The sequence below is a fragment of the Hyperolius riggenbachi genome, chromosome 10 (genome assembly GCF_040937935.1).
Source record: "Hyperolius riggenbachi isolate aHypRig1 chromosome 10, aHypRig1.pri, whole genome shotgun sequence".
Classification (NCBI taxonomy): Eukaryota; Metazoa; Chordata; class Amphibia; order Anura; family Hyperoliidae; genus Hyperolius; species Hyperolius riggenbachi.
The window spans coordinates 52,485,651-52,509,033 of record NC_090655.1 but is presented as its reverse complement, the minus strand read 5'-3'; the positions used below and the strand labels follow the sequence as shown (position 1 = coordinate 52,509,033).

General features: G+C 48.5%; 1 long non-coding RNA gene across 2 annotated transcripts in view; it reads right to left on the bottom strand.

Annotated features, from left to right (window-relative positions):
* LOC137534025 (uncharacterized) overlaps positions 1-23,383 on the bottom strand; it is an 80,482-nt gene that overhangs the window by 44,132 nt on the left and 12,967 nt on the right. The window contains exon 1 of one of the 2 annotated variants that reach the window (XR_011024284.1): positions 6,021-6,082. The exons of the other annotated variant lie outside the window; for it this stretch is intronic. This is a non-coding gene — a long non-coding RNA (uncharacterized lncRNA). Of the gene's footprint in view, positions 1-6,020; positions 6,083-23,383 lie in introns of those variants that run through there. 2 annotated transcript variants of the gene reach the window in all.

Here is a 23,383-nt window from a genome sequence, read left to right as displayed (position 1 = left end):
AGCTTGGATAGGAACGTGTAAATAAGCGTCCTCTAAATCGATTGACAGCAAGTAGTCGTTTTGTTTTACAACCGATATTATGGTCTGAAGAGACTCCATCTTGAACTTGTCTAGGAGAATAAAGGAGTTCAGAAGTTTTAGATCCAAGACTGGTCTCCAATCCCCTGACTTCTTTTGGACAAAGAACAGTGTCGAGTAGAACCCGAGTTTCTTTTCCTGGTCTGAAATCTGAATAATTGCTTGCTTCGATAAGAGATCTTGAAGATAGGTTTCCAGAATTTCCCGTTTTTTTGGACAGACTGGTATCTTTGTTCTTCTGAAATGATTTTCTGGAGGTTCCGTTATGAATGTCCAAAAGTGTCCGGTCGAGACCGTCCTTAGTACCCACGGGGAATTGATGTGCTGTCTCCAAACCTGCGAAAAGAGCTTTAGTCTTGAGCCCACCGGACACTTCTGGATTTTGTAAACGTCAAAAAGACTTCTTGTTGGGTTGACCAGAAAGATTTCCCTTCTGTTTAGATTGTCTATTGAAGGTTGACTGGGGTTGTTGCCAATTTCTTCTGAACCCCCTTCCTGGTTTATATGACCTGGCATTACGGTACCTAGAGGGTTGGGATTGCGCCTGAGAACCCGAAGACTGCCTGTTAAGCCTTCTGTCCTGAGGGATCAGTCCAGATTTACCCCCGGACACCTTGTTAATTGCTTTATCCATCCTCTCGCCAAATAATGATCTGCCATCAAACGGTATCTTGCACCATAATAATCGTGATGACGGATCTGCCGACCAAGATTTGAGCCATAAGGCTCTTTTGCCCGTGACAGAGTAAAGCATTGACCTTGCCGAGGATCTTAGTATATCGATCGCTGCCTCTCCAATAAAATCTCCCGAAATCTTCAAGTCTTCCAAAGCTGAAATAAGGGCCTCCTTATCTGCCTCTTCTCTAATTCCTCTCTCAATATTTTCAGTCCAGAATCTGATAGCTTTGGCCACTGACGTAAGTGCAATGGCAGGCTTGCATGCACTCCCAGACGTCATATATATTTTCTTGAGGTCAAAATCTAACTTCCTCTCCAACGTGTCCTTAAACGAGATGGAATCTTCCAATGGTAGCGTAACATGTTTCGCCAAGCGAATTACAGACGCATCCACCGTGGGTGCATTGTCTAATGGCTTTCCTTGCTTCTCTGGGATAGGATATAGTTTAGAGAACCTATTGGCTAATGGAGGCTTCTTCTCAAGTCTCTGCCACTCATCATCCATAATAGCTTGTATCTCGTCCATAACTGGGAATGTTAACTTTGTTTTTGTTAAATGTTTGTAGTACTGTTTCTTGGATTTCTTTTTTGAATCCCCTTGCTCTTCCTCATCCGACTCTTCCCATTCGATCGCTTCCCTGACCGCTTTGATAAAGGGTTCCACAAGGGCAAAATCGAATCCTAATTCATAATCTTCCTGTGCCGTAGTTGCTAAGGAAGTCGAGGGCAATTCTTGAGGAACAGATTGAGGAGTAGAATGAGCCGGCATGCTTGCTAAGAAAGTCTGCATTGAATCTTGCACTGCCTTTTGAATCATGTCGGTTACATCCACTGGCTCCTGAACTTGATCCTTTCCTAGGTCAATAAAGCAGGCCGAACAAACTAGTTTACCCGGGATTACAGGCTGAGCACAAGCCCAACATAATTGACCCTTATGTGGGCGCTGCGGCGATTTTGATCTTGGTCTTGCTTTTTTGTGCGATTCATCTTTAGCCGCTCTCTTCCGCGCTCTTTCTCTTGAGGCGGACCTCTCCCTGGAAGGGCGCCTCTTCGGGGATCGGGAGGACCTCCTCTTGTGCTGTGATCTGGAGCTGGCACGAAAAAAATAAAAGCCAGTATTAGCACTCCTTAAGTATGTCCCTTTAAAACTTACCATTGACTCCCTTACCTATGGTAGCGCTGGTCTGTGTGTGGCCTATGGGCATCCATAGAGGCTACTGAAAAGCAGTAGCAAGCTAGAAAGATAGAGAAAAAGCAAGGTATCAACAAAATGCATTTAGGATACTGCGCAGCGCGCATCCTCCACAAGAATAATGCCATACAAAGCACCTGTGCCAAAAGTAATCAAGGGTGTAGACAACTCCTCGCCTGTCCTCTCTCTTCAGCAGCCACCAGAGAGAAGAGACTGCTGGCCCTAAATAGAGGAATGCGCGTCATAGAAAGCGCCTTACGCATTGCCCCTAGCGTGCGACGCACCTCTGGTGTCAGAACCCTGAACTTCCGGCGAGGTAGTGCGCTCCACCGCTCCCCAGCCAATCACGATGCCGGCAACCCGAACTTCCGGTTTTGCGGTGCGTTCCACCACCCCAGCCGGCGAGTGGAGCGCACGCCATAGATGCCTCCAGCGCCATTAGGGAAAGGTAGAGAAGCAAAAGTAGTGAAGGATGCCCGCCCAAAACCACGCATTTAGCATGGTAAGCAACCAATATGCACGCAGATACCGCTCCCAACACTGTTAGTGCCATCCAAGGAGATAAGCATATAAAGGACCCCCAAGACACAGCAGAACGGGGTCGCTGCCATAACGCTCCTTTAGAGTGTGGTAAAGACAGCCTTGCTACAGGGGAGGCAACCTGAGCGAGGGCTACATGATGCAGCCAGTAAGGGAGGAAAAATGAAAATGTTGTGCAGTATGAAACCTGCAATCCGTCCTATGAGGTGAGACAAGGAAAAAAAGACACCCGCGGGGGGGTCAGGTGAACACTTATAGTTATTCTGTCCTATGGGGTAATAGGGGCGGGGCTAGTACCCGTAGTGTTGCCATGGAGGCTTGGGGAAATACCGGTATATACAATGTACAGCGCTGTGTAATATGTCGGCGCTATATAAATACTAAATAATAAAATAATAATAATAATATGGAAAATGCAGCACTTTAGCCCAGATGGAAAATGCAGCACGTTAGCCCATGTAGAAAATGCAGTCCATATATAAAATGCAGCACATTGGCCCATATACAAAATGCAGTCCATTAATAAAATGCAGCATGTTGGCCCATATAGAAAATAAGCAGGTTAATCCATATAGAAACAGCAGCCTATATATGAATTGCAGCACATTAGCCCATACAGAAAATGAAGCACATTAGCCCATATAGAAAATGCAGTTCATATATAAAATGCAGCATATCCTACTAATATTATAAAAGGGGAAGTGCGGATATTTGTTACTCGATCACGTAAAAATGGCTGAAGGAATTTGAATGAAATTTGGCACACACATAGTACATTACCTGAAATAACATATAGGATACTTTTTATCCCCATAACCAAAAAGTGGGCGGAGACAAATACAACATTCACTGGGAAAATGTAAACTGCAGCCATTCTTACACTGTTAATGGAAGGGTTCTCAAACTTTGCCCAATTGGTCACTGTGTGACTGGGATTGATATGCAATAGAAATAATCCGCACTCCTCAATAGTACTGGTGTGCAGCTACCAGGACAAAAAGCATCATACCTTAACCATAAAAAAGAAAAAAGAGGTCTTGGAAATACAGGCTGCACCACCATTCCAAATGTAAACAATCTTTATTGGACACCATGCAAAGAACACATAAAATAATTTAAAAAGTTACAGCTAACAAGCAGCAACTCACCACAATACATCAATTGCGGACCAATGATCAATAAGTGTCTCACCACCTATGTAAACAATCAGCCCTGTAACTGCTTAAATTGTCAAAAATTGGGTTCAATGCTTGAGCCCAATGTAAGGCAATTCCAGACCCGGGTCAAGACCTGAAAATGACATGCTACAGTAATAAGCCCTACAGTGACCAAAGTGCTAAGAAATAAGGATAGATATAATGCTCAAAGAACATGAGTGTTCAGGTAAAAGTGCATGAACAGTGCATATAGGGATCAGTAATGCAATTCAAAAAGTTATTTATGGGGTTGTAGCATACATATACCGATACTGGAGGGTCCTGGAATTGATAGCAGCATTCAGATGACTGCCAGACGCTCCACACGTGTCGTGGTTAAAGATAACCACTTCCTCAGTAGCAGTGTATCATAAGAAAAGGAGGTGCTTAAAGGGATACTTAAGTCAAAAATAAAAAATGATTTTTACTCACCTGGGGCATCCCTCAGCCCCCTGAAGCTGTATGGTGCCCTCGCAGCCTCGCTCCGATCCTCCTGTCCCCGCCGGCGGCTACTTCCGGGTTCGGCGACAGCCGCTGACAGGCTGGGAACGTGAGTGATTCTCCGCATTCCCAGCCGCTATATCACCCTCTATGCAGCAAAAGCGTATATGTTATACGCTATAGCAACATAGAGGATGATATAGCGGCTGGGAACGCGGAGAATGACTTGCGTTCCCAGCCTGTCAGCGGCTGTCGCCGAACCCGGAAGTAGCCGCCGGCGGGGACAGGTGGATCGGAGCGAGGCTGCGAGGGCACCATACAGTTTCAGGGGGCTGAGGGATGCCCCAGGTGAGTAAAAATCATTTTTTATTTTTGACTTAAGTATCCCTTTAAGAGCTGGGGACCTTCGTGGATGGAGCGCTCTGATAGGACAAGCTGTCCGAGTGAAGAACGTCATCAGCTGGAGCGCAAATATATCTGCCTTCCAAGCTGTGTTGAAAATGAGTCATGGAGCGCAAGAGTCCACGTGATTCCCTTTCCTGTAGCGCATCCATTATGTCGCTGTGTGCTGGTCTATGCCCATCAATGGCAAGCGCACATGGGTAACCAAGCCCGACAGCCGGAAGTGCGTCACCGTCAAACGGAGGTGCGTCACTTCAGGAAGTGCTATGCCGGCTTGGAACGCAAATAGTTACCAGGGCTGATTACAATGTCCCTAAATTAAAAACAACTGTTTTTTCACAAAGTGTCACACAATATTAAGGATTAAACAACATTATATTATGGTACACAAGGGATAATATACATGTAAATAAAGTGATGAACAAAATAATAATATTGAAAATACAGCAGGAAAATCGGCACGAAATGCAGAGCAGAGACATCCCAAGTAAGGGGCGTTACTGTTTGACTCAAACAATAAGTAAATGCAAAGCTATATGGATATAGCCAATCAGGTAAGAGACACTAAGCATAGCGTACATGTCCTACCCAATTCAATGTTTGAAATGTGGTATGCGCCACAAGCATAGCGTCCATTATTTATGTATACTCAGAAAGAGAGAGGAGGGGGATTTTTTGTTGTTTGGTTGCCAAGAGGGAGGTAACAAGACACAAACAATGTTAAGTAAAGTGCATGCTTCAAAAGACACCAACAGGGGGAACTTCATCAATCAGTGTGATTGGGTATCATTCATAAGTGTTGTCGGTAATGAGAATCAGTGCAGGAAAACACAGCTGTCGGTATTTTAGACTTCTGGGAAATGCTTTATGAATGATACCCAATGTCGGGTCAGGGAGAAGTAAGAGTGGGTTCTGTGGGGTGGGAGAGGTTAGTTTGAGTGGTGGGGTAATGGAGAGGTCAGTGTGGTTGTCAGGGAAGGGAGAGGTTAGTGTGGATTGTGGGGGGTGGGAGCGGGTTAGTGTGGGGGGTGGGAGAGGCAGAGGTCAGTGTGGGTGCTGTTGGGAGGGAAAGGTCAGTGTGGGTGATGGAGAGGTTAAGGTGGGTGGAGGGAGAGGTCAGTGTGTGTGTGTGTGTGGGGGGGGGGGGGGGGGGAGAGAGGTGATGGGTCAGTGTAGGTGAATGGTGGAGGGAGAGGTCAGTGTGGGTGTGGGGGTGGATGAGGGAGAAGTTACTGTGGGTTCTGGGGGGGGGGGGGGGGGGGGGGTCAGTGTGGGTGATTGGTGGAGGGAGAGGTCAGTGTGGGTGGGTGAGGAAGAAGTTACTGTGGGTGCTGGGGGGAGGGGTCAGTGTGGGTGATTGGGGAAGAGGTCAGTGTGGGTGTGTGGATGAAGGAGAAGCTACTGTGGGTGCTGGGGGGGGGGAGGGGTCAGTGAGGGTGATTGGCGGGGGGGGGGTCATTGTGGGTGCTGCTTTGGGGGATGCACATTCTCACCTGCTCCCAAATTCCTCAGGGCTGCCTCTCCAAGTGTCCCAGATTGGGGGGCGGAGCTTCTCGGCGCCGGGGGCGTGGCTTCTTGCAGCCTTCTTTGCTGTATGTAAAAAAGGCAAGGGGGGGGGGGTCGGGGGGATGTGCCAGAGCCCCTCCCCTCTGCACGTGAGGAGCCGCATCTGAACCTCCAGTGCCACTGCCGACAGCTCCGGGGTCACGTGACAGCCTCTGTGCTTCTTCAATCACACTACACTGCTCATAGCTCCCCATCACCGCCCCCTGGAGGCCCCAAATAACATTACACGTGTCTGCCAGAGACCCCTCGTCCACCCCCAGCAGCGATCTCCCTTCTCTGCCCCCTCTCACCACCGCAATCTGCCCCCGAACAGCTGTCTCCCCGCCGCTAGCGCTGTGACCGCCAGGGGGCGCCCATGGATCGGGGGATTTCCACATGAAAGCGCCGGCATTTCTCTGAGATTCCTGTTCGGTTCTTGGGTGGGGAGTCCGGAGATGGAGATATGTGGGTGGTCCCGGATTTTGGGGTCGCCGATCGCCTGAAAACCCCGCGAAGAGGCGGGAGAAGAAGCACAAGTGTGGCGCAGCGGCGCGCGGGTTCTGTGTCTGTTCTCAACGTGGTCCGCTCTGTGGCTTTAAAAGGAAGCTCTGGTGCGGGAGTGAGGCATTCGCCTAGAGACCGCCGAGCCGAGCAGGGCTCCTCTGCCGCTGATCGCAGCTCCGTTGTCGCAAACCGAAGGAAGGAATGTTTTAGTACTTAATTATTTAAACAACAATCATAGTCACATAAGGATTTCAATACAGCAATTATGGTAATGAAAGATATATATATATATATTTATTAGTAGCCAGAGAAAAAGTAATGTAAGCAGATATACCAAATGATATCAGAAATGATGGCTATATATATACCTGTCAAATATCTAACAAAAGATGGGGGGGGGGGGGGGAGTGTGTGTGTGGTGTGGTGTGGTGTGTGTGTGTTCCATATATACAAAAAGCCTAACAAACCTCACTCAGGAAGCATTACATCAGTGTGAATTATGAAAAGAAGTAAATATAATCAAATCCCTAGCACAGAATACATTATCAATTACATGCAAATAGTCCTGACATGCTGTAAATTGTCTTTCCAAATGAAAACTTGACTGATCAGTTACAGCTGTTTTTTCCCCACCTGATGACCTCACAATACTCAGCTGGGTATAGAGGATGCTGGTATTACCTGATGACCTCACAATACTCAGCTGGGTATAGAGGATGCTGGGATTACCTGATGACCTCACAATACTCAGCTGGGTATAGAGGATGCTGGGATTACCTGATGACCTCACAGTACTCAGCTGGGTATACATAGAGGATGCATATAGGAGGAATAAGTATATGGAATAGAGAACATACAGGCTAGGTGAACACTTAGCAGAAACGCTAACGTTGCAGAACAAACGCTGCGTTTTTGTCGCTAATGGAAGCTGATGGGCCGCAGGAAAAAATGCATATAAAAACGCATATGTGTTTACAAACCTGCATTTTTAAAATGCATGTTTTTTGCATAATATTAAAAAACGCACATAATGAAAGTCAATGGGAACGCAATGGTATGCAATTTTTATGTTTGCGTTTTACATGCGTTTTTATATGTTTTATTTTTAAAAATTGTTTTTGATGCATTTCTACTTCCTGTTGTCTTCCTAGGGATTAGCATAAAACGCATATGGCTAACAAACCTACAAGAGCCTAACTAATCTTTCACTATGAGAGTCTGCCAGCAGCTGTCCCTTCACTAATTACTGCAGGTACACGAGTGAGTGTAATAGCCAGCGCTGCCTGCCTTTTATAAGGGGGAGAGTGGCTCCAGGAGAGAGTGTAGCCTAATTGGCTACAATGTGGCTGCTGACTGATGTAGAGGGTCAAAGTTGACCATAATGCTGCACTATGGGGCGAACTGAACTTCCGCAAAAGTTCGCCTTTGCTGGCAAGCGCGAACCACCGAAAGTTTGCCTAGAACCGTTTGCCGGTGAACTGTTCGGGCCATCTCTACTACCTATCTAACCTATATTGCAGGTACCTACCTATCTAACCTATACTGGGGTCAGCTTCCTATCTAACCTATATTGCAGGTACCTACCTATCTAACCTATACTGGAGTCAGCTTCCTATCTAACCTATATTGCAGGTACCTACCTATCTAACCTATACTGGGGTCAGCTTCCTATCTAACCTATATTGCTGGTACCTACCTATCTAACCTAACTGGGGGCAGCTACCTATCTAACCTATATTGCAGGTACCTACCTGTCTGAAGAAACCAGACGCCGGGTGAAACGCGTCACGTGAGGCTGCGATCATGTGACGGATCTCTGTGTACGGCCTCGCTCTCTCCCCCCCAGCATCCTAGTTCCTGCTTCAAAACGCCCGAAACGTCAGAAGTAGCCGGTGCACATAAACGGACGGTGGCAGACGAGTGGCACGCTAGGGAACCTGGCATATGGATGTTGCTAATGCCGGAAGTACCCACCATTATAGCGTAATACGCTTATACAAAAAGGACAGGTGAGTCCCGGCGAGTGCCGGTCTGCTTAGAAAATATGCTGGGTATGTTCTGCATATAAAAAGTGGAGCTAAAGTAAGAGGCTGAAGTCTATTCAGCATATGCTATCCATGACATATGGCACATGACCCGGATACCTATAGAGAACATCACAAGGATTAATAGCATCCTGAGTTTACATAAAGGGGGCCCCCAAACAAATACGCTATTGGTAACTGTTGTTTATGATTGAATAATTGGAGTGCACTCCAAATTCATCTAGCGCTAGGCCTAACATCCTCTATGGGAACTGCAGCCATTTTTATGGTTTTAAATGGGAGGGCGGGGGGGAGGGGGGAGTTTGTTCACACTATGCTTTCGGAATACAAAAATATTTTTGATACGTTGTATATGAGGCTCCTGACTAACCTTTTTGTCATACCTACCTATCTAACCTATAACTGGGGGCACCTACCTATCTAACCTGTTCTGGAGGTACCTACCTATATAACCTGTACTGGAGGTACCTACCTATCTAACCTGTACTTGAGGTACCTACCTATCTAACCTGCACTGGGGGCACCTACCTATCTAGCCTTTACTGGGGGCAGCTACCTATCTAGCCTATACTGCGGGCACCTACCTATCTAGCCTATACTGCGGGCACCTACCTATCTAGCCTATACTGGCGGCACCTACCTAGCTAGCTATACTGGGGGCAACTATTCTGGCTACCTATATTGGAGCCATCCACCTAGCTAACCTGTACTGGGGGCACCTACCTATCTAACCTATAGCGGCAACACTTGCCTATCTAACCTATGCCGGGACAACTATACTGCATACCTATACTGGAGGCACCTACCTGGCTAACCTATACTGTAGAGACCTATAGCTGGCTACCTATACTGGGGCACCTATGCCTGGCTACCTATACTGGGGGGACTTATAGCTGCCCACCTATACTGAGTGCAACTAGACCTTGCTAACCTATACTGCAGGCACCTATACCTGGCTCCACGTGGGGGGGGGCACTTTTCACCCCCCCGCCCTGGGTGTATTTTTGCCTAGAAACTGCCCTGGTCAGGATTACCTGATGACCTCACAATACTCAGCTGGGTATAGAGAGAGGATGCTGGGAGCCTCTGGCACACGCCCTCTCAGGTGGTGCTTTTCTCTGCTGTTCTAGTATGGATGCACATTGGGGAAGAGGACGGAAAGGAAAGCAGATCCTGGCCACTCTGCAGTACTGGAGGCCGGGTGCCGGATTCTGCAGAGAATACATCCTGTAAGACAGTCCTGCAGCTCTACAAATGGGAGAGGTACCCAAAAGTCATTTCTCACCACCATTTACAACTGAGTGACAGAGCGTGACTGTATACCGCCCTGAAACATGGTCACACTTGATAGTAATCTGGTGTTAGAATTTATAGGATGACAGGGTGGCAACAATTCTCCAGTTCATGCAACAGCTATGAATTGCTGCTATGAATTATTACTCTGTGCTAGTATATGGTCCTTAAAAATCATCACACTTGATAGATACATTTTCCAACAAGCATACGCACTGCAACTTAGGCCACTCCCACATCAGTCTCTGGCCAAGTTGTGCTCCTCACTAGGAAACCGAAAAACACATCACCTCTTGGTATACATGTTGTTTACTACCCCATCCCCCCAATTCCCATAGATTGTAAGCTCACAAGGACAAGGCTCTCTCAACATGTTGCGTCTTGAAATGTGTTATACGTTTTATTCATCATGTAACATTTGTCACTGTAATTACTTTGTCTACCAAGTCTGAATTTTGAGCCAGTGCGTTTATATTTGGTATATACATTTTTCTGTATTACAATACACCCCATGTTTTTACTTACTTTGTATCGTGCACAGTCATTTGTTGGTGCTTGGCGTGCTTTTGGTGGGGAGTGTTTCTGCTCTTTGCTGATAACCGGTATTCAGCAAAGCAATGTGGTAAATCCTTGCAGTGCCGGCAGTGTGCATATGTCGCAAAGGTCGAAAAACGCAATCACTGCAACATGGAGCCACAATTGCTTGGTAAAAATGCAATCACACTCCATAGGCGATTGTGCTTTGCCTTTTGCGATCCCAATGTTGAACCAGGCCTAAGGGAGACCAACTGGATCCCAATTATTTATCAGGTGGTCGTCGTGTTTCCAGACTTTACACTTGAAGGTGTAAGAGTGTTACCCATGATGACCATCTATCCCCCTTATCCCTCTTCAAAACTGCCATCCCCTATACCTCTCTTACTCCCTTACCCCAACCTGCCCTAAGAGTCTACCTTGCCATGGTGGGCCGGCTTACAATCCTATTGGCCAAAATGCGATTTACTTTTAGCCAATTGGATTAGCCAAAGTACTCTGCCCAAAAAAATAATAATAAACGATCTTAGAGGGAGATCAACTAATTAGAGGCCTTTTGTATTAGGCACGTTACAATTCAAAAATTGTATCGTGCCCATTTTGCCAATAGCAACAGCACGGCGATGAACATGTAAATTGCATTGCCGGGTTTTTGTTAGTGCAATTGGTATTTTCCAGAATTACGATTGTTGGCCTGCATCTTTTTTGTTTTATTTGCGCTTCTATGCTTTGTAACTTTTTGGTGAGGATTGGTATGGCTGTGGGGAGGAGGAGGCCATAAGTAGAAATTGAGGGTATATTTAAATCATTTTAAATATGCCCCTGAGTTCTACACTGCAGGTTGCAACAATTTGTAATCCCTAATCAAATTCTCTCTAGGGCCAGTTCACACTTGGTGTGCTTTTGTTGGGGTGCGTTTTTGCTCTTTGCTGATAGCCGGTATCCAACAAAGCACTGTGGTAAATCCTTGCGGTGCCTGCGGTGTGCATATGTAGCAAAGGTGCACTGCATGCAACATGTTGGTGGCAGTTAGAATGCAATTCTCATTCTCTGGAATGAGACTCGAAAAATGCAATCACTGCAACATGGAGCCACATTTGCTTGGTAAAAATGCAATCACATTCCATAGGCGATTGTAATTTGTCTTTTGCGATCCCAGTGTTGAACATGGCAAGAAGAAAGCCATTGTTAACAGAAAAGCATAAGAAGTCCCATATGCAGATTGCCACAAGCCATGTGGGGGACAGAGCAAACATGTGGAGGAAGGTGCTCTGATCAGATGGGACCAAAACGAAACATTTTGGTCAAAATGCAAAACGCTATGTGTGGTGGAAAACTAACACTGCACATCACTCTGAACACACCATCCCCACTGCCAAATATGGTGGTGGCAGTATCATGATCTGGGGGTGCTTCTCTTCAGCAGGGACAGGGAAGCTGGTCAAAGTTGATGGGAAGATGGATGGAGCCAAATACAGGGCAATCTTGGAAGAAAACCTCTTGGAGTCTGCAAAAGACTTGAGACTGGGGCGGAGGTTCACCTTCCAGCAGGAAGGGCTGCTGAATAATTACGCACACCCCACTTTGCAGTTATTTATTTGTAAAAAATGTTTGGAATCATGTACTGTATGATTTTTGTTCCACTTCTCACGTGTACACCACTTTGTGTTTTCACGTGGAATTCCAATAAAATTGATTCATGTTTGTGGCAGTAATATGACAAAATGTGGAAAACTTCAAGGGGGCCAAATACTTTTGCAAACCACTGTATATGCACACACAAGTGTGTGTACCCCGGGTGAGCATAGAGTTAATTATGCGCATAGATCTTCCTAATGGTATATTGCCAATGTGTAAAATAGGGGATAAATCTGATTATCTTTCTCCTGCTGTATGTTGGCAGAGAGAGGAGAAAGATTGTCTCCTATGCTGTGGGTGTGGGGTGGGTAATATAAGGGGGGGGGTGGGTATTTGGGTTCACAGAGGGGAAGAATCTGGGTGGGGGGCCGGGCTGGACTAGTATTGTAGTATAGAGGAGCGTGGGGTCATATAGAGTGTATTTATATCATCACCTTGACCAGGCGCCTCTTAACCCTACCGAACATAGTATTACAAATGTGCAGCTGTCACACACACAGGTACCTTGAACAGGTATGCAGTGACTAGTATTACAAATGTGCAGCTGTCACACACACAGGTACCATGAACAGGTATGCAGTGACTGGTATATATAACACTGCGTGCTGCTGTCACTCAGGTGCAGTAAACATGAACAGTTATGCAATGACTGGTATTACAAATATGTAGCTGTCCCACACAGGTGCAGTGAAAAGGTATTCGCTGAATGTGCTGGGCCTTGCACAGTATAGCAATTAGGGTTGCAACGGTATGAAATTCCACGGTATGAAAACCGGCAAAAAAAATACCACGGTATTACGGTATTGTACAATTATTTGGGCCCGGGCCCCCCCTGTAGCCAGTAGTAGGTGGCCGCAGCATAGGTAGCCAGGGATAGGTGTAGCCAGTAATAGGTAACCGCAGTATAGGTAGCCAGCGATAGGTGGCCGCAGTATAGGTAGTCAGTGATAGGTGTAGTCAGTAGTAGATGCTCGCAGCATAGGTAGCCAGGGACAAGTGTAGCCAGTAGTAGGTGCTCGCAGCATAGGTAGCCAGTGTCAGGTGTAGTCAGTAGTAGGTGCTTGCAGCATAGGTAGCCAGTGTCAGGTGTAGTCAGTAGTAGGTGCTCGCAGCATAGGTAGCCAGAGATTAGTGTAGTCAGTAGTAGGTGCTCGCAGCATAGGTAGCCAGGGACAGGGTGTAGTCAGTAGTAGGTGCTCGCAGGATAGGTAGCCAGGGACAGGGTGTAGTCAGTAGTAGGTGCTCGCAGGATAGGTAGCCAGGGACAGGGTGTAGTCAGTAAAAGGTGCTCGCAGCATAGGTAGCCAGAGAAAGGTGTAGCCAGTAGTAGGTGCTTGCAGCATAGGTAGCCAGGGATGGGTGTAGTCAGTAGAAGGTGCTTGCAGCATAGGTAACCAGAGATAGGTGTAGTCAGTAGTAGGTGCTTGCAGCATAGGTAGCAGGAGATAGGTGTAGTCAGTAGTAGGTGCTCGCAGGATAGGTAGCAGGAGATAGGTGTAGTCAGTAGTAGGTGCTCGCAGCATAGGTAGCCAGGGTTAGGTGTAGCCAGTAGCAGATGCTCGCAGGATAGGTAGCCAGGGACAGGTGTAGTCAGTAGTAGGTGCTCGCAGGATAGGTAGCCAGGGACAGGTGTAGTCAGTAGTAGGTGCTCGCAGGATAGGTAGCCAGGGTTAAGTGTAGCCAGTAGTAGGTGCTCGCAGCATAGGTAGCCAGAGATAGATGTAGTCAGTAGTAGGTGCTCGCAGGATAGGTAGCCAGGGACAGGGTGTAGCCAGTAGTTGGTGCTCGCAGGATAGGTAGCCAGTGTCAGGTGTAGTCAGTAGTAGGTGCTCGCAGGATGGGTAGCCAGGGTTAGGTGTAGCCAGTAGTAGGTGCTCGCAGGATAGGTAGCCAGGGACAGGTGTAGTCAGTAGTAGGTGCTCGCAGGATAGGTAGCCAGGGACAGGGTGTAGCCAGTAGTAGGTGCTTGCAGGATAGGTAGCCAGGGTTAAGTGTAGCCAGCAGTAGGTGCTCGCAGCATAGGTAGCCAGGGATGGGTGTAGTCAGTAGAAGGTGCTCGCAGGATAGGTAGCCAGGGATGGGTGTAGCCAGAAACAGGTGGCTGCAGCACAGAGAGCCGGGGGGAGGGAGAGGGGACGCAGCAGCAGGGATAAATACTCACATGCCGGCAGCCAGGTCTTTCACCGATGTACGGGCTTTCATTGTACTTCATGTTCTTGCATCATCTTGTAATAGCACGCATGGGGCGCTGTTTCAAGGAAATGTGATGCAAGAACAGGAAGTACAATGAAGCCCGGGTACATCGTGAAGGACGGGGCTGGCTTCTCGCAAGTAAGTATTTGTATCCCTGGCGCTATTTGTGGGCTCGTCGCTGCGTCGCATCCCCGCCACTACGTCGCCCCGCCCTCCCGGTCGCCCCGCCCCCTAAAACCGATAAACCGAGATTGTGCACGGTATGGTTACCGTGCACAATCATACCGCGATATATCGTAATACCGGTATATCGCGGCAACCCTAATAGCAATTACCAAGGGCTAGCTGCGACTGACAGGGCTGTACATGCAAGTGTCAGTGGGCCACACACACAAAAAAAAATCACATCAAAAGAACATTATCTCTCAAAAGAGCTGTTTTGGTGGGCTTCTTAGCAATAAGCATCAGCAAGGAGCAAGCTAACAAGCCTAACAACAGCCTAACTAAGCTTTCCCTATGTCTACAGCAGGTTCCTCTCCCTTCTCTAATTACTGCAGCCACGCCGAGTGAAATAATGGCCGACGCAGCTGCCTTATATAAGGGGGGGGGGGGGCTCCAGGAAGGAGTGTAGCCTTATTGGCTGCCCTGTGTCTGCTGACTGTGATGTTGAGGGTCAAAGTTGAGCCTAATGATGTAGTATAGGGGGCGGGTCAAACTCGCATAAAGTTCACGGTTCGCCGCGAACGCGAACCACCCAAGTTTGCGTGAATAAGTTCGTGGTCGAACCGCTCGGGCCATCTCTAGTCCTGACTACGTAGAGTAAATTCGCAGAGCGCTTCCGGCCACGTGTTTATGGAGGTGTGCTACCGAGCCAACGCATGCTCACCACTGCCGCAACCACTGCCGGTTCATTTACCTTCATATTACCATTTTAAATTTAGTAATATATCAATTTAAAGAATGGGAATAAAGTTTAGAGTCAGTCAAACACATTTTTTAGTAAAGAAATATGTATATGTACATGGAAAGAGGGACAAAGTCCTGAAAGAGGGACAAATGAGGTAGAAAGAGGGACAGGGCTCCCAAAGAGGCACTGTCCCTCCAAAAGAGGGACAGTTGCAGGGGAGTACTGGGACCTTTTGGCCTGGGGGAAAAACAAACTAGAGGCCCATTATCATGGCAGCCCCAGCCCACATGACGTCACACACGCACCCCACGTTGTATATGCTAGTAGTCACGTGGAGCGCCAATGCGGAAATACAGCAAGGACACTCTAGGGACAGTGTGATGGGTAAAGTACAGGCACCGGGGGCACAGAATACATTTTGAGGAACAACAGTTGATCGTCTGTCAAGTCAACAGATGTATGGCCACTTTAATTCCCCAAGGCTCATTCCTCCCTCCCCCCCACACTTATGTCCTTCCTCTCACCAAAATCTCTACTAATCCCTCAAACAAGCCCCTCTTCCATCTCGGGTGTCCCCTCCTCCTTTACCAGACCACCATCTCACTCAGTCAGGTAACATCTTTACTGACCTCCCTCCTGGCACCATGTTCCCTGCCTCGCTAATGCTACTTTCCAAAGTTTCAGTACCCCTCCTTCCATCACTTTTTTTTACTCCCCTCCTCCCCCCCAGCATTCATACCTTGCTTACCTGCTTTTTATTGGTGGTCAGTGTAGTGCATCTCTGCCTGCCCACGACCCACTTTACTATAGTATAAAACCCTTCAGGCCACATCCATACTCAGTATTGACAGGTGGAAAAGTCATTATGATTCGATCATAGTGAAAGAATCTGTCAGTAACAATTGATGTATGTATGGCCAGCTTTAGGTTATGGTTTCTAATAACAAGAATACAAAGAGAAGGCAAAGCAGGTGGTTTTGGTGCACGGCGCTCAGCACAGGTTACCCAAACCAGGAGCCCCATAGCAGCAATAATAAGCTGCGCGGGGCACGAAAGGGTAATTCGGGGCTCAGGTGATCAGCGTACCCCAAATTACACCTCCTTCCGAGTTACAATGACTCAGAGGGGGAATAATATTTAACCTGCCTGGTGTTCTGATTCCCGTGGCCCGAACGTTTTTTGTGCATATTTTTTTTTGATCATGTAGCTAGTCTAGCGCTAGCTACAGGATACCCCCCTCCCTGCTTCCTCCCTCCCACCCCTCCGATCGCCGCCGCCGCGAAGACCCGTCCGGAAATCCCATTCTGAACGGGATTTCCTTCAGGGCTTTCCCCGTCGCCATGGCGACGAACGGAGTGACGTCATCGACGTTGTGACGTCATAGGGAGTCCCGATCCACCCCTCAGCGCTGCATGGCACTGATTGGCCAGGCAGCGCACAGGGTCTTGGGGGGCGGGGCCTGTATCGCGGCGGATCGGCAGCGAGCGGGTAGGACACGCAGTGTTTAAAAAAAAAAAATAATAATAATTCAAATTGGCCCAGCGGGGCCTGAGCGGTGACCTCCGGCGTCTCTCGTCCAGAACGCTAGGGAGCAGCACCAGTGAGTTTAGTGGCAACAGGAAGAGCCGTCATTCGACGCTCCCGGTGCCCAACTCACCCGCAGCGTACAAATACTAAGGGCTTAGATACACTATATGCGCTTTTCTGAGCACTTTTAGCTTTTTTAAAAACGCTCCCATTGATTTACATTAAAATCATGGTAAAATTGCAATTGCTGTAAAATCACTCACAAATGCGCATATCAGGGGCGTAACTAGAAGTCCCCGGGCCCCCCTGCAAGAATTTTGATTCACAAAAGAGTGCTAACTGTTAGCACGCCCATTTTCGTGCAAAATCATAATAGTTTGCACGTGGAAACGATAACGATTTTGCGTGAAAATTCGTGTTTGCAAGCAAAAATTCACGATCGCGCGCAAACGGCCGTGCTAACAGTTAGCACTCTTTTGTGAATCAAGCCCTATCTGTATTGCAGTCCCACATCAGACAGAGACTACTTGCCTGTAATAGGACTCCTGTCCCTGCCAGTCTCACATGCAAGTCAGAAAGCAGCCCTCCTGGAGTCTAGGGACTGTCAAAAACTTTTCAACTTGTTTAACACCTTATCCACACATGCAGTCATAACAATGGGGAGAGACCAGACAGATTTTTGACCATGGACCCTCCAGGCAAGCTCTGCATCATGCTGTGTATATTTACCAGCTTTCCTGGCCTCTAATTGCACTTTTATCAGCTAGTCTCTATGGTGGGTACACACAAGCTACAAATGTAGCTGGTCGCTAGCAAATTGGAGCGTATGCGCGACAGATCGGAGACAGCTCGTCGCCAGGTCCCTCCGCATATACACAGCGGAAGAGGGATTAGTGATGCGATGGAAGCTGTCGCCGACGTTCCTCCCCCCCCCCCCCCCCGCCGGAAGCTCCGTGTATTGCCTATGGGTGGCTGTCACTAGTCCGCATACACACGCGGACTAGCGGCAAAGTTGCGGCGGCTGCGCCAATCGCCCGGCGACAGCTCTGAGTAGCGACGGTTCGGGCCGCGTGCACCATACACACGGACGACCTGTCGCCGCAACACGCGCGTTCCACGTGGTTGCGGCGACAGTTGTAGCCCGTGTGTATGTTTCACATTGCCTTACAACAACAAACCTGAATACACCAGGCATTGGACCGGCCCTAAATGACTGAATGAAAGGCGGCCTGGGGGGCAATCGCCCCCCTTCCCCCTGGCCAGTCCTCGCCTGGACAGTTGGGAGCTATGCTATTCTCTATTTTAAACTTCAAATCCATGGTGAATCTATCATTCTGAGTGAAGGCGGATATGGTGTGGCAAGAGGGAGGCCAGCAGGAGGGATGCCAGCTGCAGGCCCATAGAAGCTATATATAGACCCTGTAATTAAGGTCTATGGATTTCTGGTAAACGTATCTATGATCTTAGTGGTGTTTTTGGTGGAGGATCTCAAGAGTCAGTGCTGAAGTGTTTGACTACTGCAGTCAAACAGATCATAAGGGCTGCCAGGCAACTGGTATTTAAAAAATAATAATATGGAATCCTCCATATTCTTCTCACTTCAGTTGTCCTTTTAAAGGGAAGGTTCACGCAGGAGCTAAAAAAAATAAAAATCCACATTCACTTACCTGGGGCTTTCTCCAGCCCATGGTAGGCAGGACGTGCCCTCGCCGCGGCTCCGCAGGCTCTCAGTCTTCTCCGGTGGCGCACCCAACCTGGCCTTGCCTGGTTTCCAGGTGGGCTCTTCTGCGCTCCAAAATGCGCCTCACGGGGGTGCGCTGACATCAGACGTCCTCCAGGCTGTACTGAGCAGGCGCAGACCTACTGCGCCTGCGCAGTACAGCCCAGAGGACGTCCGATGACATCAGCGTGCACCAGTGACACGCACGTTGGAGCGCAGAAGAGCCCGACCTCGCAGCCGGGCCTGGCCAGGTTGGGTGCGCCACCGAAGACCGTGAGCCTGCGGAGCCGCGGCGAGGGCACGTCCTGCCTGCCACGGGCTGGAGGAAGCCCCAGGTAAGTGGATTTGGATTTTTTTTTTTTTAGCTCCTGCGTGAACCTTCCCTTTAAAGGGAACCAGAGACGCCGCACTTAGAAAATGAAATAAAGATTTCATACATACCTGGGGCTTCTTCCAGCCCCATAAGCCTGGATCGCTCCCACGCCGCAATCCTCCGCTTCCTGGATCCGCCGGTACCGGGTCCCGTCACTTCCGGCGGACGCGGCCAATTGTCCGCATCACAGGGGCTCCCAGCATACCCTTACGCGTGTGGCTGCGTAGTATGCAGCCGCACGCGTAATGGTATGCTGGGAGCCCCGGTGATGCGGACAATTGGCCGCGTGTTGACGCCGACTGGCCGACTGACGGAAACTACGGGACCCGGAACTGGCTGATACAGGAAGCGGAGGACGGCGGCGTGGGAGTGATCCGTGCGTATGGGGCTGGAGGAAGCCCCAGGTATGTATAATATCTTTTTCCTGGCGTCTCTGGTTCCCTTTAAGCTTTGCATGATTTACATCTATTCCTAAATTATTAGTGACCCTGTAGCGCTATGGATATGAAGAATGCCATATTTATTTACATTAAAGTAAGGGTTGGTTGGTTTACACTTGCTTAAAAACATTCGGAACATTTTTTTTAAGCTCCGCTTGGCGCAGGGCACGGATCCTAATGGTAAAAACAGGATCCGTCTCAACTTGTTAAACGTATCCGTTTGGCTCGTTGTACTAAGCCAGTGATCTGCAAACTTGGCTCACCAGCTGTTAAAGGGCAACTGTAGTGAGAGGTATATGGAGGCTGCCTTATTTATTTCCTTTTAAACAATACCAGTTTCCTTAACAACTCTGCTGCTCTATTTGGCTGCAGTCATGTTTAAATTGGGCCAGAAACGAGCATGCAGCTAATCTTGTCAGGTTTGACAGAAACAACTGATCTGCTGCATGCTTGTTCAGGGTCTATGGCTAAAAGTATTAGAGGCAGAGGATCAGCAGGGAAGCCAGGCAACTAGAATTTATTAAAAGGAAGTAAATATGGCAGCTTCTATATACCTTCAACTACAGTTCTCCTGTAGTTGTAGTTTAAGGAACTACAAATCCCACAATGCATTGCAGAAGTCTGACAGCCACAGTCATGATTCATACAGGCAAATGCATTGTTGGACTTGTAGTTCCTTAACAGCAGGAGAGCCAAGTTTGCGTTCCTCTTAGCCCAGTGATCTGCAGAGACTGAGTCCGAACTTGGCACATTTAACTGGGCGGGAAAATGTATGCTATGAAATTGGGTTGAAATGGTAGGAAATTCCATGTTATGATGACCGTCTAAAAAAATTGCCACTGTATTACGGTATTATACAATTATTTGGATCCAGGGCCCCTCCACCCCAGTGTGGGGTGCCCCACTCCCTCGGCATACATATGATTAAGCTGCCGGGAGATTTGGGGCACCGGTTAAAACTGTAAAAAGGCTCACCCTGCTCCTGCAAAAGTCCTGGTGGTGTTAGAGATAGGTGTAGCCAGTAATAGGTGGCCTCAGCATAGGTAGCCAGTAGTAGGTGGCCGCAGCATAGGTAGCCAGGGATAGGTGTAGCCAGCAGTAGGTGGCTGCAGCATAGATAGCCAGGGATAGGTGTAGCCAGTAATAGGTGGCCGCAGCATAGGTAGCCAGGGATAGGTGTAGCCAGTAGTAGGTGGCCACAGCATAGGTAGCTAGAGATAGGTGTAGCCAGTAGTAGGTGGCCACAGCATAGGTAGCTAGAGATAGGTGTAGCCAGTAATAGGTGGCCTCAGCATAGGTAGCCAGTAGTAGGTGGCCTCAGCATAGGTAGCCAGTAGTAGGTGGCCGCAGCATAGGTAGCCAGGGATAGGTGTAGCCAGCAGTAGGTGGCCGCAGCATAGATAGCCAGGGATAGGTGTAGCCAGTAATAGGTGGTCGCAGCATAGGTAGCCAGGGATGGGTGGTGCACCAGTATAGGTTAGCCAGGTACAGGTGGTGCACTCAGTATAGGTAGCTAAGTATAGGTGGTTCCCCAAGTATAGGTAGCCAGGTATAGGGGGTGTCCCAGTATAGATAGCTAGGTATAGGTGGTTCCAGCCCAGTATAGGTAGCCTGTAGCCAGATATAGGTGGTTCCCCAGTATAGAAAGTTTGCTGTAGCGGGCTCACTCATCTGCTCCCCACGTTTAAGCGCTGATGCCACTCTTCTCTCAGTGCTGGAACGCGGTGTGCTGGTTAGTTAGCCACAGGCCCGCAGCCAGCACATGCGGCCCTTCCAGCGCTTTTGGGGGGGGGGGGGGCAGGGCCCCCAGAAGCCCTGGTCCCCTCACTGCAGTGTCAGTTGTCCCCCCCTGATGGCTGCCCTGCGTAATACTCTGGTCCCGCCACCGCTTGGTCCCTCCTATACAGCCTGGTGGCCGGCATAAGCATGGGAATCTTCATCGGGCTGTAGAAGACCAATGGGAATCCTAAGCAACAGAGAGAACTCATTGGTTCATGGAGGACCACTGAAAATTCTCTGTTGCTAGGGAGAATTGGCCTAATGCAGCCTATGGAGAGCCCCATACTCCTGCCAGCCACCAGACTGAATATGGATGGACCGATTGGCTTCGGGACAGGTGTGCGGCACTGCGGACTTGATTGATGAAGGAGCGGACAAGGAAATTTGTTGCAAGCGGATGCAAAGCGGGCGGAATGCAACCACCAGGCCTAATGTGTATTAATGCGCTAATGGTCCTAATTAGCTATTCAACATAAGTCAAAGTAGTATACAAAAGTGATCTGGGCTACGGTATTTGAGCCGTTTGTATTTATATGCTTTAGTTTTATGCAACTGTGTCAAATAAGTGATATTGAGAATTAATTTAAATAATGAATCAGGTTAAATGTCATCAGTGACCATACACCCATACTGTAAATCTGGTACAGCATTTTGACCAATGCAGGGCATTTATTGGGATCGATTCTCTAAAGCGTGATAACAGCTATCACAGCAGTTATCACGCGAGCTGCCGTGCACAAAGGTTTGCACGGGAACACCATTACTTTGCGTGATAAGCAAAGATTTGCGCGCGATCATGAGCGCTTTTCACGTGAAAAGTGCATGTGATTGCACGCAAACCCCTTCCCTTATCACGCAAAGTAAAGCTTGCACCTGGCGGCTCGCGTGATAACTGCGATAGCAGTTATCATGCTTTAGAGAATCGAGCTCCTTACTGTATGTGAAGTACTCCTCCCATGTGCAGTGTTTACAGAAAAGATTGAATCATGACACATCACTTTCAAATCCGGTGTGCATAAGAATTGAACAGACAAAATAAAGAGCATCTGCTCCACTTGTCACAAAATGATTGCATCAATCACATGGACAGTAAAAGACCAATTTACATTTTAACCCTCTGGGCGATACAATTATATCGCCCAGGAGGTGGCGCAGCACTATTTTTTTAAATTTTTTAAATCCTGTAGCGAGCCCAGGGCTCGCTACATGATAGCCGCAGCGCAGCGGCATCCCCCCACCCACTCCGATCGCCTTCAGCGATCAGAGTAAGCAGGAAATCCCGTTCAGAACGGGGATTTCCTGCTGGGCTTCCCCGGTCGCCATGGCGACGGGGCGGGACGACGTCACCGACGTCATGACGTCAGAGGGAGTTCCGATCCACCCCTCAGCGCTGCCTGGCACTGATTGGCCAGGCTGCGCAAGGGGTCCGGGAGGGGGGGGCTGCGCGGCACGGCGGGTAGCGGCGGATCGGCGGCGAGCGGAAGTTACACGCTAGCTGCGTGTAACAAAAAAAAAAATTATGCAAATCGGCCCACCAGGGCCTGAGAAATCCTCCTGTGCGATATACCCCGAGCTCAGCTCGGGATTATCGCTCAGGAGGTTAATAAGACTTTATTATATGTGCTGTTTCCTCCTCAGTATAGTTATCTTTTATACATAGTGCTGTGAAAAGTATTTGCCTGTTCTTAATGTACATTTTTTTTCCAAACTGAACGGTTCTTAATCTATTAAACATGCAGTACATTAAGTCTCTTTAGTTCACAAATTAAGTTATTAACCTCTTGAGGACTGCTGTGTTAAACCCCCCTAAAGACCAGGCACATTTTCATCAAATTGGCCACTGCAGCTTTAAGGCCAAGCTGCAGGACCGCAAAACACAGCACACAAGTGATTCCTCCCCCCTTTTCTCCCCACCAACAGAGCTCTCTGTTGGTGGGGTCTGATCGCCCACCCCAGTGTTTTTTTGTTTATTTGTGCTTGGTTTTTATTTGTTTTTTTAAACAAAAACAGTTTTTTTTCCCCTCTCTTGTATAGCCCCCTCCCTCCCTCCCCCCGCCGGCCAATCCCTGTGATTAGCTGTCATAGGCTTCAGCCTATGACAGCCGATCACCTTCGTGGCTCAGGAGGGGACAGCCGTGTCACACGGCTGTCCCCAGTACAGCGCTGCTGCTGATCGCAGCGCTGTACGGGTAATTAGACGGCGATTACGCCGTCTAACAGTCTCCCGAGCGGCAATAGCCGCTCGGAGACTGAAGAGGGGGCGGAGCTCCGCCCTCCGAGAATGAGATGCGCGCGCAGCGTGCGCGCGATCTCATTCAAAACAGAGCCCCAGGATTTTACGCCAATTGCCGTTAGGCG